The sequence below is a fragment of the Cydia strobilella genome, chromosome 20 (assembly GCF_947568885.1).
Source record: "Cydia strobilella chromosome 20, ilCydStro3.1, whole genome shotgun sequence".
In the NCBI taxonomy this organism is placed as follows: domain Eukaryota; kingdom Metazoa; phylum Arthropoda; class Insecta; order Lepidoptera; family Tortricidae; genus Cydia; species Cydia strobilella.
The window spans coordinates 744,864-760,983 of NC_086060.1; the positions used below are offsets into that span (position 1 = coordinate 744,864).

The 16,120-nt window shown below is 36.9% G+C and overlaps 2 protein-coding genes across 2 annotated transcripts in view; one reads left to right on the plus strand and one right to left on the minus strand.

Annotated features, from left to right (window-relative positions):
* Positions 1-10,655, plus strand: part of LOC134750513 (TGF-beta-activated kinase 1 and MAP3K7-binding protein 1-like) — a 140,502-nt gene extending 129,847 nt beyond the window's left edge. Inside the window, exon 9 of the mRNA XM_063685700.1 lies at positions 10,644-10,655. The gene's annotated coding sequence lies outside the window, so the exon portion shown is untranslated. The remainder of the gene's footprint in view (positions 1-10,643) is intronic.
* The window catches only part of LOC134750580 (alpha-2C adrenergic receptor), a 661,861-nt gene that overhangs the window by 31,611 nt on the left and 614,130 nt on the right, over positions 1-16,120 (minus strand). The window lies entirely within an intron of this gene.

Sequence of the window (16,120 nt, forward strand, 5' to 3'; positions counted from 1 at the left end):
GTAAGTATGAAACATTATAGGTTTTATGATGTTATTTTGAGAAAATTGGAAAACAAATTTGCTTTGTAAAAAAAACTCTGTTAATGAGATAATTAAATGAGACCTCATTGAACAGATTCTAAAACCTCTTTTAAATATAAAACGTAACTGGCCACTTCACGTTGATAAATCAAATGACACGTTGACAATGACATTTAAGACAAACAAGCAGTTAAATACATGATGATTATTTTTTAGATAGAATTATAGTTTATTTATTTTGTTCGGTAAATAAAATAAAAATTATGAGAAAGTTTCTTAATTTCTATTAAAAGTTAATTGTTCTAGTGTAAAGTACCAACCATCTCGTAAAATTTCTGTAGCTAATTTGTTAGCACCTTATATATAAATAATACAATAATTTCAAATTACAATATCCTTTATTTACCAAAATGAACAAAATTATTATTATTACATACTTATTGTAAACGGGTGTAAAAAGACAGGATTTTCAACGTCATGGACGATTTTTACCAATAATCCAAATATGAACATTTTAAATCATTTTTAGGGTTCCGTACCCAAAGGGTAAAAACGGGACCCTATTACTAAGACTCCAATAGATTATATTCTGTTTTTTATTCCGTAATCCGTAGACTAAAATGACATTTCATGTGGTACTAAGAAATGTCATGTCTTACATATGAAACGTCATTTTAGTCTACGGAATAAAAAAACAGACCTTAGTTATCTCAATTTGTAGTGTTATAAAACAACACCCTGAATGTTAAACTACGTCAGTTTTGCGTCAACGTCAAGAAATGTAGGGGAGAGGTGGGCATGACGGGATACTTAATGTTTCAAGTCCAATAAAACTGAAAATGCTATTTTTTTTAAGTTTTTGTTATTTTTATTTTTATCTTTGGTAATCAGTCTTTCATAATCAACACTTACTAGGAACTCCCTAGTTAGATAATTAAATTAAAAATAAATTAAAATGGCCAAAAGTGCCTTCTCTCCATCTTGCCCCCCAAGTATGGTAAGATGGGGAACCCCTACGGGACAAGATAAGAATGATTCATATAAATATTATATTTAGGGCCTAAACAAAACTAAAATTTTTGGCTTTTGGGTCCATCGTCTGATAACTTCTCACGAACTGTTTTACTTTTATTTCTTAAGTCGTCTGAGAGACAAAAAATGTGTTTACAGCTAACATGTACCCCATCTTCCCTTGTTAATTTTATTGTTTGTTGGGTTAATTTTATTGTTTGTAAAAATTGACATTTAAAAGTGCCCCTGTGGCCTATTTGCTGAATAAATGTTTGATGTTGATGTTGATGTTGATGTTGAAGAATAAATAAATTCAAATCCGCAATTCTTCATCAGTTTATCACTTTAAAACTACGGCCGTCAAGATGTACCCCATCTTGCCCCATGTGCCTAATGAAATTCGAAAGTTTTTTGTAAAATAAACCGTACTTGAATCCAAACAAGTCCTTAGCTGTTGGCGTGATTGCTGGGCCATAGGAATAAATTAACAGTATATATGTGCTGGTGATAATAAGGAAACAAACGCAAACCAAATAAAACACAAAAACCGGCCAAGTGCGAGTCGGACTCGCGCACGTAAGGTTCCGTACCATAATACCATTACGCAAAAAATGGCAAAAAAGTCACGTTTGTTGTATGGGAACCCCACTTAAATATTTATTTTATTATGTTTTTAGAATAATTTATTCATCAATTGTGCATTACAGGTAATAAATACAGGTGTTATAAACAATTAGTTTTAGTTTGTTATAACGGCAACAGAAATACATCATCTGTGAAAATTTCATCTGTCTAGCTATCACGGTTGATGAGATACAGCCTGGTGACAGACGGACAGACAGACAGACAGACAGAAAGCGGAGTCTTAGTTATAGGGTCCCGTTTTTACCCTTTGGGTACGGAACCCTAAAAATAACAAGGAATATGGCAAAAACAGTTTTTTTGCAAATAAATAATTAACGACACCATTTGTCTAGCCGGTCACTGTGCGAACTGATTGCTATGATGGCGACGCATCGCCATGCGTTAACGGGATTCTGATGGTTGGTCAGTCGTGTCGCCATATAAAGCCGCTACCCCGTCTTACTCGTCTTGCCCCTCTCTCCCCTACATAAGATAGTGATTAGATACACCAAATAGGTGAAAAAACGCCTCAAGCGTAAAAGAAACCACCAAAAATCATTTTATGTCGCATTACAAGCCTGATTTAGCTATGAATACTAATACCCCCTTATTCGTAAAACTTTACGAGCCTGAATTAGTTAAATTATGTTTTATCCTTTTCTTACAAATACATAAGTCAAAATGACAGACAAAGACAAACGATTCATATAGCTAATTCAATGAATATTAATCACATTATTTAATTTATTTTAACTTAATTTATTATAAATATGTGTTATTAATAACGTAATAATATACAAATATAAGCATAGAGTAATAAATTAATAAGCCTGCAGTATTTGAAATGTCCGTAATATGTACAATTCCAAAATACGGGTTATACGGGTACCACGGATGTTGCGCCACATAATCTCGTATGTCAAGGTGTTTCGGCTGAAAGCGCCCTGGCAGACTTATATATTCCTGAAGAGAAGGTTCATATCTACCGTCTGGAATTGGTTTCATGCTGGTATCAGATGGGTTAATTTAGGGGTCCCGATGGTCACCTTTGAGAGCGTATGCCAAGCACTTCCGGCAGGAATCATACTGGCAGATTTCGCTTTTCTGTATCTACCAGTAAATTTCTAACTGATGCCATAGCTTTTATTGCAGTATCAGATGGGTTAAATGACCCCCCCTTTTTCGCACCGGAAGTGGCTATTTTTTTTGTACTTTCGGCTAGTTCCGCCGTGGCAGACTATCAAATTCGGACTTAGCATCAGTTTTATGGGAAACCATTGTGCATCTCATCGCGGTATCACGTTGGTTCAAAACTTTACTGCCGGCTCTCCAACCACTTCTTCCATAATAGTTGACCGCTGGGGGCTGTATTAACTTCCCCTCTCGTACCCGTCTTGTGTTGTATTTATTAAATACTGGCCTTTTATGCTCATCTAAATAATAGTTTTCTAAAGCCATCAGGTATTTAATTTTCTTTTGTACGGGTAAAATTTTACATAGTGGGAATAACTCGCTATAATCATTACACATATTTTTTATTTTACTGTCAACTAAATACTGAAAAAATAATGAAATGTACATTTACTGTACTGTTACTGGGTACTGGGTACTGTTATTTTAAAAACAAACGTTATATTGGGTGCTTGCGTTAATGGTTACTTGACTTAAGGCCCATATTAAATGTAAACATCTCTAGCCTGACGCCATTTATGAGAGACGAGGTTGGAAGTTGTGGATGCGGTATTTTAATTACAAATTTTAAATACTTGAGCTAATGGTGGAGCCCTTGAGTTAAGGACCAAATTAAATGTAAACATTTCTAGGTTCGCGCATTTTATGGGGGATGCGGGCATGAAGATGTGGATGCCGGTATGTATGAAGATATTTTTCATTATTAATTTTATTTTCATAAGACACGGTACATAGGTGTGACACTGAAATATTACTGCCAAATTGCAAAACAATTTGATGGCAGTTAGTTGAGCTCTTGTAATACATTTGTTACAATTAAATATAAACATGCTGTAGGTACTATTTTAACTCAATAACTAAGCATGCAAAATTAATTCTAACTATTTTGTTAGGCCTTCAGTGCCAGCAAAGACGGGTCCATTGGAACAGTTGCATTTATTTTTTGTTGAAAGAAATGTATATATTTTTGGCAGCTGTTATGTTATAATGTGCCTTATCAATGAAAAAGAAAAGAGACCGTCTGAGCAAATTTTGCACCGATTTGAATAGTTGTTGAATAGAAATTTGGCAATAATGATCTCATTATCCCACTTTGTCAATTAAAATGCCATGCAGAGTTATTGTGGTCCGACTCTTCGTAATGCAGCCTGTACGAGACTCGCCGAGTGATGCCGAGACAGGCCGAGAACAAGTGTATACATTCTGATCCCATCTCGTCTCGCTTTTCCTTGTCTCGTCTCGCGCTATTCCGATTGGATCGGAGCGGTGCCGACTCTCGGCGATTGACTCTCGGCGAGTGTATAGTGTACAGTCGATATAATGCCGGCTGTACACTCTCGGCGAGACACCCCGAGACAGACCGAGAACCAATGACCTTTTATTAATAATAAACGCGTGACGTTCATAGTTGACAAAACTCAAATGCAGGCAATATTTAGTAGATGATTGTGACAGTCTTGACATATTGGCGTCAGCCGTACGACTTACTCAATATAGGTTCCGGAACCTATATTTGATGGCTCACGATCGAGCGCCTGGTGGCATATCTACTTCCCTTTACTTACATCCATGCCGAGAACGAGAGTGCACATGATGCTCCCTTCTCGTCTCGCTCTTCCTCGTCTCGTCTCGCGCTTCTCCGATCCAAGCGGCCGACCCGGAGCGGTGCCGCAGGTGCGGTGCGGAGACTCTCGGCGAGATGTCTCGGTCGAGAGTGTACAGCCGGCATAAAAGTACCGCATCCACTCTTCGAACCGTGCCTGTCTGCCGCCGCAAACGCTTGTGGATTAATAATGGATTAGGACTCTGATATTATGCTTAGTGTGACGTGCTACCCTCATGCCGCCGGAACGACGTTGTGGCATATTCCAATTTTCGCGTCTCCGCCTATCTTTTGCAAGGCTAGGCTTGTGTAGTACATACATGTACTAAAGTCAAAAAGACGCAATTCCCTCTGTACTAGACTGAACTATTCCCTAATGACTGCTCTTAGAATAGAATAGAATAGAATAGAAAACGTTTATTGTAAAAATCTACATACAGAACCATACAAGTTTAAAAAGAAGAAGATCTTATACACTAACACGTAAAATTACAAGTAGCTTATACTAACATGCAATTATTACAATATTGATGCTGCTATAGACTCTATAGAGGCTACAAATGGACACCACTCAGCATATGCTCTAACATATGGGTATATGCTACAGCGCTGGTCTTCCGTGGAGCCCAGGGCAAGAAGATAGCTCAGAACAGTAAAGGAAGTAACTAACAATTAAGACAAATTAGAAACAACATAGTACATTTTAGTACAGTACACGCAAAACGGAACGGGAGCGAGGAGTCACTGACAGCAAAGCGATCCTAGTGATCATGTTCACCACAGTAAACAGTAAACTAGGAGACTAGGACTAGTAGACTAATAGGAGTAGTCTGCTAGTCTCACAGTACGTTATTATTAAAGCCAACTACGTACTCGGATCCCCAAAATGGGGGGAATTACGCACATTAATCCAAGACAAGCGGGAATAAATCAATTTCCAATCATAGGGACAATTTTCCATTTATCCCGCTTTCTCGCCCCTCCCCGTTTCTTGTTCGCAGAGTTTCTTAGCAATTAAGATTTGGCTTAAAACTTGGGGAAGTCTAACAGGTATTATTTGTACCTGACAACCGAATAAGACCCCTTTTTAGGGTTCCGTACCCAAAGGGTAAAACTATTACTAAGACTACTGTCCGTCTGCCTTTCTGTCCGTCAGTCTGTCTGTCGCCAGGCTGTATCTAATGAACCGTGATAGCTAAATAGTCGGAAGTCACTTGCAATGTACCTATGTATGTAATTTATGTTTGTACGGGTCAAATCTTGCAACTTTACTTTAATTTGACCCACTTCCCGGTTTCCGATGAAGATGAAAATTTGAAGACATAGGTATGTAAGTCGGGTGACAATGCAATATTATGGAGACAGGAGGTGGCCATAGGAACTCTGTGATAAAACAACGAAACCTAATTGTGTTTGGGGTTTTTCGAATTGTCTCGATGTACTCATGTAGTTGCCTGTGGAAAGAAAAGTACAGTCAGCGTATGTAACTGTATGTCTCACAACAGTTTTAATTTGGCCATGTCCGTTTTTGATATAATTATACCTCATTTTCATAAAATTAATAAGTTAGTTATTACCCGCAAAACATCACATAACCTATCAAAAGATAATATCGGCTAAAATCAACCAAACTATCGCGCGAAAAACCCCGCAAGCGCCAAATTGTAATTAAAACTAACATCTCCGTTTACAAAGATAACATGCCGTTCGTTAAACACACACCGACCCTTATAACTAAGTGGCTAAGGGTCAAATTGGCGGGATTAAATGTCAACAGGCGGTAAAGCGGTGTTTGTAGCTAAATTATCGCTGCAGGTCCGGATACATTGATGTAGTTAAATGGATGAGGCTTCAATAGATTTTAATTGACGTTGATAATAGAGGGTGTTTTAAGTTCATAAATTCTGCATTTACCAAGTAAAAAGACATTTTGATTAGTTAAAACTCGTTTTCCGAAACGCCCGGGTGGATTTTGATTACTGGTATATTTCAGTCAAAACTAGTTTACTAGATAAGTATTCAAGAAGTAAAATATGTATATAGGTATACTTACATGATTATGTGGTATTTCCTATAAAAAGGGACTTTATTGTCGATGGCGCTTACGCCATTATAAACGATGCTCCGATATAAATACAATGCGAGGTCCCTTTTCATAGAAAATGCCCCATATTATTCTCTTAAGATCTCGTAAAGCTCTGCTTATGTACATACTTACCTATATTCTATTGTAAATTGCATTTAGTAATGTTGTGTTCTGTAGAGTAAAGAATTTACCATTAGGATCAATATAGGTCTTCAAAATCGTATGAAATTAAGCTGCAAACTATTATTTTCAAGCGTAGGTAAATTTACAGACTAAACTAAATTTCCGGGATTTTACATCCGTTACCCAGGCCCTTAGAGAAACAATTTTGGCATTAAAAACTAGTTAGTAACTCCCGGCGCGACTCGTTCATTATTCCTACTTTATTTACTCTCGTACCAGGCTAATAACATCACTTCACTATACTTAGTGTTTACAAATTTGCTTCAGTTAAGCTAGTTTGTATATGAATTTCGTATTTGTGAACTATGGAGCAATTTTTCAAAATATAAAAAAATATATAGATGAAATATAGGATAAAACAAATCGGTTTCACTTATAAATATGACAATTTGGTTAGCAGTAGCCCTCACACTAGGTCAAGCGTGTGTCGTGAGGACTAGGAAATTCCAGTAGATTTATCAATACGATGATGCGAAAAAATACATTGTGAATTTTGCAATCTTGATTTCTATGAAATTCTGAACAACTTTTTGAACAACTAGCAGTTTCCATAAAGCCTGAGTGTGCCTGCTTCAACGGTATACTAGCCTAGTGGGTAGTGTACCCTGCCTATAAAGCAAGAGGTCCCTGGTTCGAATCCCGATAAGGGCACTTATTTGTGTTTATCACAAATATTTCTTCCTTCTAAGGATGTTATCTAAGTATGTATTTTAGGTACAGTGAGCTGCGAAATTGCATGGAGGAATTATGAATGAATTCATTGAAGTCGCCATGCACTTTTACGGTTGATGGCACATCGTTAGCTAGGTCGCATAGTAAAAGCTTTGCTTAGTTTGGGTTGGGGCCAGGCCGACCAGAAGCCCGTTTCTCAAAAGCTTATAGGTTGTAATACAAGTGGAAGTCCCTTTCTAACAAAAGCTGTCAAAAAGTGACATCCGCTTGTATTACAAGTTACAAGCTTTTGAGAAACGGGCCCCTAAATAAGATAAAGATAGATTATTTTGTTAAGTAGGCATATTACAATGCGCTGATGAACGTCAAATAAAACTACACCAGGGCCGTGTTGCATAACAAACTACAACTAATATTACAAGCGGAACTCCTTTTCTAATTAGTGGAATTCGAATTCCGCTTGTAATATTACTTGTAGTTTATTACGCAATACGGCCCAGGGGCCCGTTTCTCAATAGCTTGTAGCTTGTAATACAAGTGGAACTCCCTTTCTAACAAAAGCTGTCAAAAAGTGACATCCACTTGTATTACAAGTTACAAGCTTTTGAGAAACGGGCCCCTGGGCCACCATACATCTCTGCCCATGAAAAAAAAGGAACTCGCCGCTGCCCCGCGCCCTTTCACTGCTCAATGCGCTCCTGGCATCGACGCCTGAGTGCGACCTATTTGCGTGGCGATGGACGGCAGTGTATAATGAATGCCTGAGATTCAGTGAGGCTCGCGCGCCTAGAAGATGTTGATGTCAACTTTAGCCAGTCTTCTCCGAGACCACGGGGACAGCGCCGTCCTCGAAACGTCGGAGGTGAATTTAAAACTTATTTTACGCGATTAAGTCCCGTCGTTGTAAATAATAATGAGTAAAAATAGTGAAAGTTTAAATCAGTATTCTGTGAGGCGATGGATGCTAGGTGCTCAACTGTTCCAACATAATTTGTCTGTCTGTCTATACTAATGTTATGTGATATTATTGTTGTTATAATTGTTGCTGTTTTATGTATTATTATTGCTGTTAGTTTTAAGTTTCGTGACGCATTGGTTCAACTGTAATGTCATGTAAACATTCTTATTAATAAAATAAAAAAATAAATCCCTGTGTAAAGGGACCCACTGACTATTATTCCGCCGGACGATATCGGCCTGTCAGTTAGAACAAAAATTTGACAGTTCCGAACAACTGCCGCATTATTTCGTCGTATCTTACAAAATGTATCTTGGTAATGAGACGCCACAAATACCTAATTTGAAATAGTTGAAACATTATTAATTGTTAATAGTTCTTCAACGCATCATATTTAGCTCCAATCCATCCAATTGAGTGATTCCAACGAGTGATTGCCTCGCTTTGTTGAAAAACGGAAATCAACGCATTCGCTCATTCGATCAGCGGGTAAATTAATAAGCTAGTCAGTTGCAACCCTCTATAGGCTTTTTTTTAATTTGTTGTCGATTTATTTGCGTCATATTTTGATAAAATTTGGAAAGTTTATAGAACTCCACATTCTGGGCGGAATAAACACAATATCTTTAATATATTTGGGAAAAATTACATACTCAACATAATATTGTCTTCGGTTACCGCGATAGTTACTCATGAAATAAAACTTCGTTCTTCGACAGCTTATATTATAACCGCATTAACCGGGAATCTATTTTCAACTCCTTTGGCTTGTAATTTTAGAAAATCGTTTTAGTTATACATTTTTCGTCAGTCGCGACACACGTGACATCTGGTGTCAAGTAGCGGTACTGATAAATCCAGACGCTAGATGCCGAGTACAAAATAACTCGCGTTTTGGTAAGTAAAGTGATTACGGTTTTTTTAGGATGATGAATAGGCAGGCGTTTGACCACGATCCCACCTGATGCTATATAAGTGATGATGCGGTCTACGGTGGAGCACGCTTACCTATGAGATACCTATTAACTCTTGCCTTGCCCCAGATTGTACTCATGCGGAAACACAGACTTGGGCAGGGCGTTCCACTCCTTGGCAGTTAGGAGTCTTTCTTTATAACTTAGTAATACCGGTATCTAATACGAAACATATACCCGTCTATATCCTGTGATATCGATAACCCGATACCCTCAAACCGTTGTTCGATAACTGGGTTACCGCGATCTGAATCACGATTGATTGCACTGACGTAACCGAAACGTCTTGTCATCGAATTACATCTTAAACTAGTTAAACTTGCGATATTATGCCAATTAGCCTCATGCATGAAGTTTATATTTGAACGAAATATGTTTTATTCGGATGTTTGTTACCGTTATATCATGTTACAAATGCATTTCCGTTTTTAAATTACCATTTAATTACTTAAAATTATACATAAAAAGTACAAAAATTTGCCCGCGAAAAGCTAGTGAGCGAAACGCTCGAAACGCCACGTGACGTCACGCGTTCGACAGATTAGTGTCATTAGCAGCAAACGTCAGTTGGGCCGCCCAACGTGTGACGTCATCACGCTCTGTCGAATTCGCGCCAAAAATTATGAGCGTTTCAACCGCTCAAAAATTTTCAACGTTTTAAATATTTTTGAATAAAATAATGTTAAGGTTTACTAAAGTATTTTTATCATTTCCGGTGTTCCAACGATATAAATTATGAATCCAAAAATAAAAATAAATTCATGCATGGAGCTAATTTTGTTTGTTATGTTAACTACTAATATCTATTTAATATTATAAATGTGAATGAATGTGGAGGGAAGTATCGGGAGAGGAAAACCGAGGAAAAGGTGGATGGAGTGTGTGAGAGATGATATATGAAACGAATGCGAGTGAATGATGAGATGACGGGTGAGAGAGAGGTATGGAAGAAAAAGACATGCTGCGCCGACCCCAAGTGAATGGGATAAGGTCAAGCGAATGATGATTATAAAAATGTGAAAGTAACTCACTTCAACCGCCGAAGGTTTGACTTCCCGGAAGTACATAGTTTTTATACTATTTTTAGTGTTCCGTGCAAAACTGTCTTGACAAACTGAACACTTATTTAACAAGCAGATTCGTCTGTTTTTCGAGCAAGACTCGAACTTGCGATTCTTCTGTCCAAACTCGAATCTTTCCATTATCCCTTTTAGGGTTTCGTACCCAAAGGGTAAAAACGGGACCCTATTACTAAGACTCCGCTGTCCGTCTGTCCGTCTGTCTGTTTGTCACCAGGCTGTATCTCATGAACCGTGACAGTTGAAATTCGTTCGTGACGAGATACGCGCCCACCAAGGCGATCGTCAAGGTCGTATCAAAACCAATTCAAAATCAAACATTGTTAAATTTGAATCGACGTCCATGTTTCACATGCACGCCTTTACGCACAGTACCGTAATAAAAACGGGTGGCTTTAGGAAAATTTGAGGTTTGGTACTTAGATAGTTTTAAAACGGCCATTTTTATCAATACCGGTGAGCTCCATCTTAGGCCCTGTCTTCACTTTCCATCAGGTGTGACTAGGGCCAATCGCCGATCAGTTTATAATAAATTAAAAAAATAATAATTATAATTATTAATAATTTATAATAACTATTGCACGGCTGGTCGATTCCACAGGGGACCGTAGGGCCGGTGCGTACCTCTCTCAGCGTATCGCCCTAGCGGTACAGAGAGGTAACGCCGCCGGCGTAATGGGGTCTATGCCGCAGGCCGACCTGTTGGACGGGGCATTTTTTTATGATTGGGTTTTATGTTTTAGGTTAGTTTAATTTTTATACTCTATGTTTAGGTAGTTATTTATTTAATTTTAAATTGTATTTGATAGATAATAGAATTAATAAATATTATAGGACATTAGGACATTACACAGATAATAAACTACAAACCACAAAATAATAACTATTATTATTTTATTATTTTTATCAGTAATTTTTTACCATTATTCATTATTCACTGAAACTGTTCGTGTAACTAGTTAGATTACTATTGATGTTCACCTACTGTAAAAAATCCCGCATAAAAATATATTAATGCCTTAAAAACTAAAATTTCAAAATCGCTCCTGCATTTGAAAGCCACCCCGTTTTACGGTAGTACGTACATATAGACAGCAAAAATATCGACAAGTATGCTACAAAAAGCTGGTTACATTTTTTCAGGTAGGTATGTCTTTAAATAAAATAAATTCGTTAATCAAAATTATTCGTAGCTTATAGGGAGCGTGCTTAAACTGTAGGGGGCAGCACAGGAGACGTCAGATTTTTGGCGCGAGGCGTAAATGTGTGGTTTATGCTTCCAAAGTAGCCCACAAGATGGCAGCACTTGCTTTGGCGTGAAGTGTCAATGTACATGTGAAGTACATGTTTATAGTTCCGATTCAGGCCACAAGATGGCAGACCCTCCAACGCGCAAGGTCCCTATCACATCAACGTATCAACAATCATGGGCTTGACAACTTAAACTTAAACTTTCTTGTATTAAATAAAACTCCTAGATTGTCTGAAAGACTCCGTAAATAAAAACTCGCTCCAGCAATAAAAAATATTCAAAACTAACCAGGCATGCAGCAACAAACGGGTACATAATACCATTCCTAGCGAATTATTGAAATGGCGGCATTAGTGTTGCGCGTAAAAAATCGCCGGCATGCGTCACGCCGCCACGCTTTTTGTTCAGGCGTAGTGATGGGACGTGAAAATATCGATAAGATATCTTAATTGTGATTCATATTGTTGCGCATAAAAAATCGCCGGCATGCCTCACGCCGCCAGGCTTTTTGTTCAGGCGTAGTGATGGGACGTGAAAATATCGATATTTTAATTGTGATTCATATATTTTTTATAATAATAATACTATGTACCTATAGTGAAGGAGCTTTGAACGAAAAAAAGTGTATTAGGAGACAATTGATATTGTTATTGGTTTTAAAACTAGGACAGTAGAATTGTTAAAAATTAATAATTTAAAACGAATTAAACATTTAACCAAAATAAAATAAAGAAAATTGACTAGGCTCGCTTCAATTTAATGATAACAAAATCGAGTAGGATTGCTTTTTTGGTACGTACAAAGTTTGATCGCATGCAAATCTTTGCTCTAGATAACATTATCTCACAAATGAGGTATTGCAGCGTGATTAGATAAGTTAATTTTGAAGAGATTAACAATACTTAGTATCTATATTCAGCAACATTTTATTGAATGTCGTGTTCTACAAAAACAACGACAACATTTCCCCATCACTGCGTATATCAATTTATCTCGTTTCTCGCAAGCAGCTCTCAAGCAAATGTATTTCTTCATACATTGCGACTTGTATTGTAAGAGCTATGTAGTGTAATGGTATTAATTTAAGGCGAAGAGGGTTAAAGCCAAATTTGGGGGTAATAAAACAATGAACGAGAGAAAAATGGGGAAAGCGGTGAAGTATGTATCGCTCAAACACTTAAGGTGCGGTGGGTTTAGCCAGCATTTTTTTAATCGTAGCGTTTCTTAGATCATAATATGCCATTGCCAATTGCCAAAAATATTAATAACAATCTTGACGCCTTTCTAAGTAGATCCGTCGCTTCAACTTTCGCTCGATAGAAAAAAAATCTAACATTTCTAAAACACATCATTAAAAATGTGTAACTATTTTTGCACAAAAGCTATTAACGTGACAATTGCTTCTAATAATTTAATCATCTCCACGCGGGCAAAGTCGCGTTCATGTAGTCTATACCTTGGGGGAAACATTATCTAAAATTAATTTAATACTTAAAAATTTAAATACTGGGTAGTGTGTTATGCTGTAATTCTTCATTTTCAGTGTGAAATTTAATGAATGTCCCATAAACCACAAAAACAACTTGAAACTAACAATACACATTATAATACTTAGTTTCATTTACGTAGCTATAAACAAATTTACCTACACTAGTAGATTTAATCGACAAGACTCGATAAACTTGCCAACACTGGTTCCGAGCGAGTGCGGGGTGTGATGCGACGTATGGGCGCGGCGCACATCCTCCCACTTCTTCAACCCCCGAATGCACAGAATTGATACGCGGACTATACACATAATTTATTAATATAATTTTTTTAACTCGCTCCGCTTACCGCTCCGCCAGCTGCGGACCACAGCCGCATCGTCACACTTGAAAAATAGCTACACATTCGTATTCATTGTCGGCGTTTTTGGTGGAACCCTTTTGCGTCAGTTGCCAGTGTATCTACTTGACAAGGAACTGATTACCTACTGGAAAGGAATAACTAAAAACTTGGACAAACCAAATATAAATTTAAAACGTCAAAAGAATCATAATCGAATTTAAACTGTTGTGAGACATAATAACATGTCGCGCGAGTGACTAAAACAAGTGAGTCTAAACCGTAAAATGATTTAATAAATGAATCATATATTATAGTCCTAACTAACTTAGCGGTTTCACTCACTTATTTTTAGTCACTCGCGCGACATGTTAAGTTAATTTAGTTAAGTTAATATGTCTCACGATAGTTTAGATTCGAATATTATAGTCTGTCAAGCCATTTCCGTCAGTAGAAAAAAAAAGGCAATTTAAAAAATGTAGGCGCGAAGGGTTCTCGACCCATAAACAATTAGAATTTTTCGTCTTTTTGTACTGATAAAGTTAACTATAAAACTCCCGCGAGACTCAAACATATAAAAATAAAAATAATTATAAACGGGTCACTCACGTATTATTCAGTCAAATAGCACGACATGTTCGACATGAGATGATCCTCGTAAATATGGATCGAGCTTTTCGACATAATACTTGAGTGACCCGTTAAAAATAATTTTAATACTTACTGACAAAGTTGTTTGACCGAGTATAAATTTGTAATTGTATACACTCAAAGGAACCAACACAGTGTTGGCTGCCTAGATTAGATTTATATTTCAAGAGCTGACGCTCTTGACATCTGAAAACCATGAAACAGTGGTTTCCCAATTGAAGTCATTCTAATTTCTGAAAATGCTGCTAAATTTGCAATTTTAAAATAGATACTTTCTATGAATAACATTTTTATTTATTTATTATTTATTTTTTTATTTATAGCGTATTTATGAGAACGATATTTAAGATGTTTTTGCCTAGTATTCGGCATTATATTTTCTAACAATAAAAATACGTTTAAAATACTTCTAAAGTAATATTAAATACAAAAAATACCCCATTAAAACATTCTCATAACGCTTCCAAACAACCTCTGTATCTTTGGCCAACTGTAGCAAAAACGTAAGCACGCGATAATGTACAAAACGGCCATTTTGAGTGACCAAGTCCCGAAGGCCCTTGATTGTGACATGTCCCGCGCTAAATGTAAAGGGGCCCACTGACTATCAGTCCGGCGGACGATATCGGCCTGTCAGTTAGAACAATAATTTGACAGTTCCGAACAAGTGACAGGCCGATATCGTCCGGCGGACTGATAGTCAGTGGGCCCCTTAAAGGGGCCTGCACGTATTACTAAGTTATTCAGACACTATTTGTTATACCGAAACAGTGTTATGATTACGATGCTTGTTTTATATAAATAATCGTAATTTAATGTAGTTGTTAACTATTTGTTCAATGTATGTTATTTTTATGACTTTTTTCTTCTTTTCTGTTACCCTCCGTGATTCTTCTCACTTGATGGTCTCATCGGAAGATCGGCGCTGGAAGCCACCAGCAACATGCTGAGATGAAACCATTACGTGGCACTTTAACCTTATTCTTTGCTTTCTTTTATATTATGTAATGTCTCGTTTGTTTGTGCTTACCAATAAAATTCTATTCTATTTGACTTCGAAAGAGGCTAGGTATTAAGTTGAGACATGTATTTTAGCGGTCCATGCCGAAGTGTATTTTAGTGTTTATGTAGTTTATTACATTTATTAGAATCTATGCATTTTTTCATGATAAAGGAAGCAAACGAGCAAACGAATCCTCAATCACCTACCTTCACCCATGGACACCTGCAACACCAGAACGGTTGCAAGTGCATTGCCTGAATTTAAGATGGGAGTACGCTCTTTTCTTGAAGGTTTTAAAGGCCGTATCGGTCCGGAAAAACAGCAGAAGACAGTTCATTACACAGTTTAGCTGTGGACCTTTAAAATCGCAAAACAAGTGGCACCTTAAAGGGCTTTAAGTATTGAGAGGATAATGTGAAACAGATGACTGTAATTTTAACTATAAAACTCCCGTGAGACTCAAACATATTAATTTTTTTTTAAAACGAGTCACTCACGTATTATTAAGTCGAATAGCTCGACATGTTTCGATCCATGACGAGCTATTCGACTTAATAATACGTGAGTGACTCGTTTTTTTTTATTAATATAGATGACGATAAACTAAAAAAAATGACTAAGCCATGCAGTGACGGACGCCGGATGCGGCATCTAGTTTATATGTAAGTACTAAGTAGTAGCGTGATTACTAACAAATACAAATCAAAGAATTTGATAAAATAATTTGATTTATACCTAAAGTTGTATAGAGTATGACGTAATTTTAATCTCTATCGGAATTTTTAGTATTTAGTATTTTTACTAAACCTGAGCTAGGGTTTACGGTTTATAGTAGAAAATAAACAACAGTATTACCGAACGTAGCTACAGAAAATACAAAAAAATAACAATCCATCAGTCTAATACAAATTGGTTAAACCTATACTAGTTAGGCAATGTATTCCTGACCTGTATAGTAATATTTTATTTCCAAAGTAGTAACAGC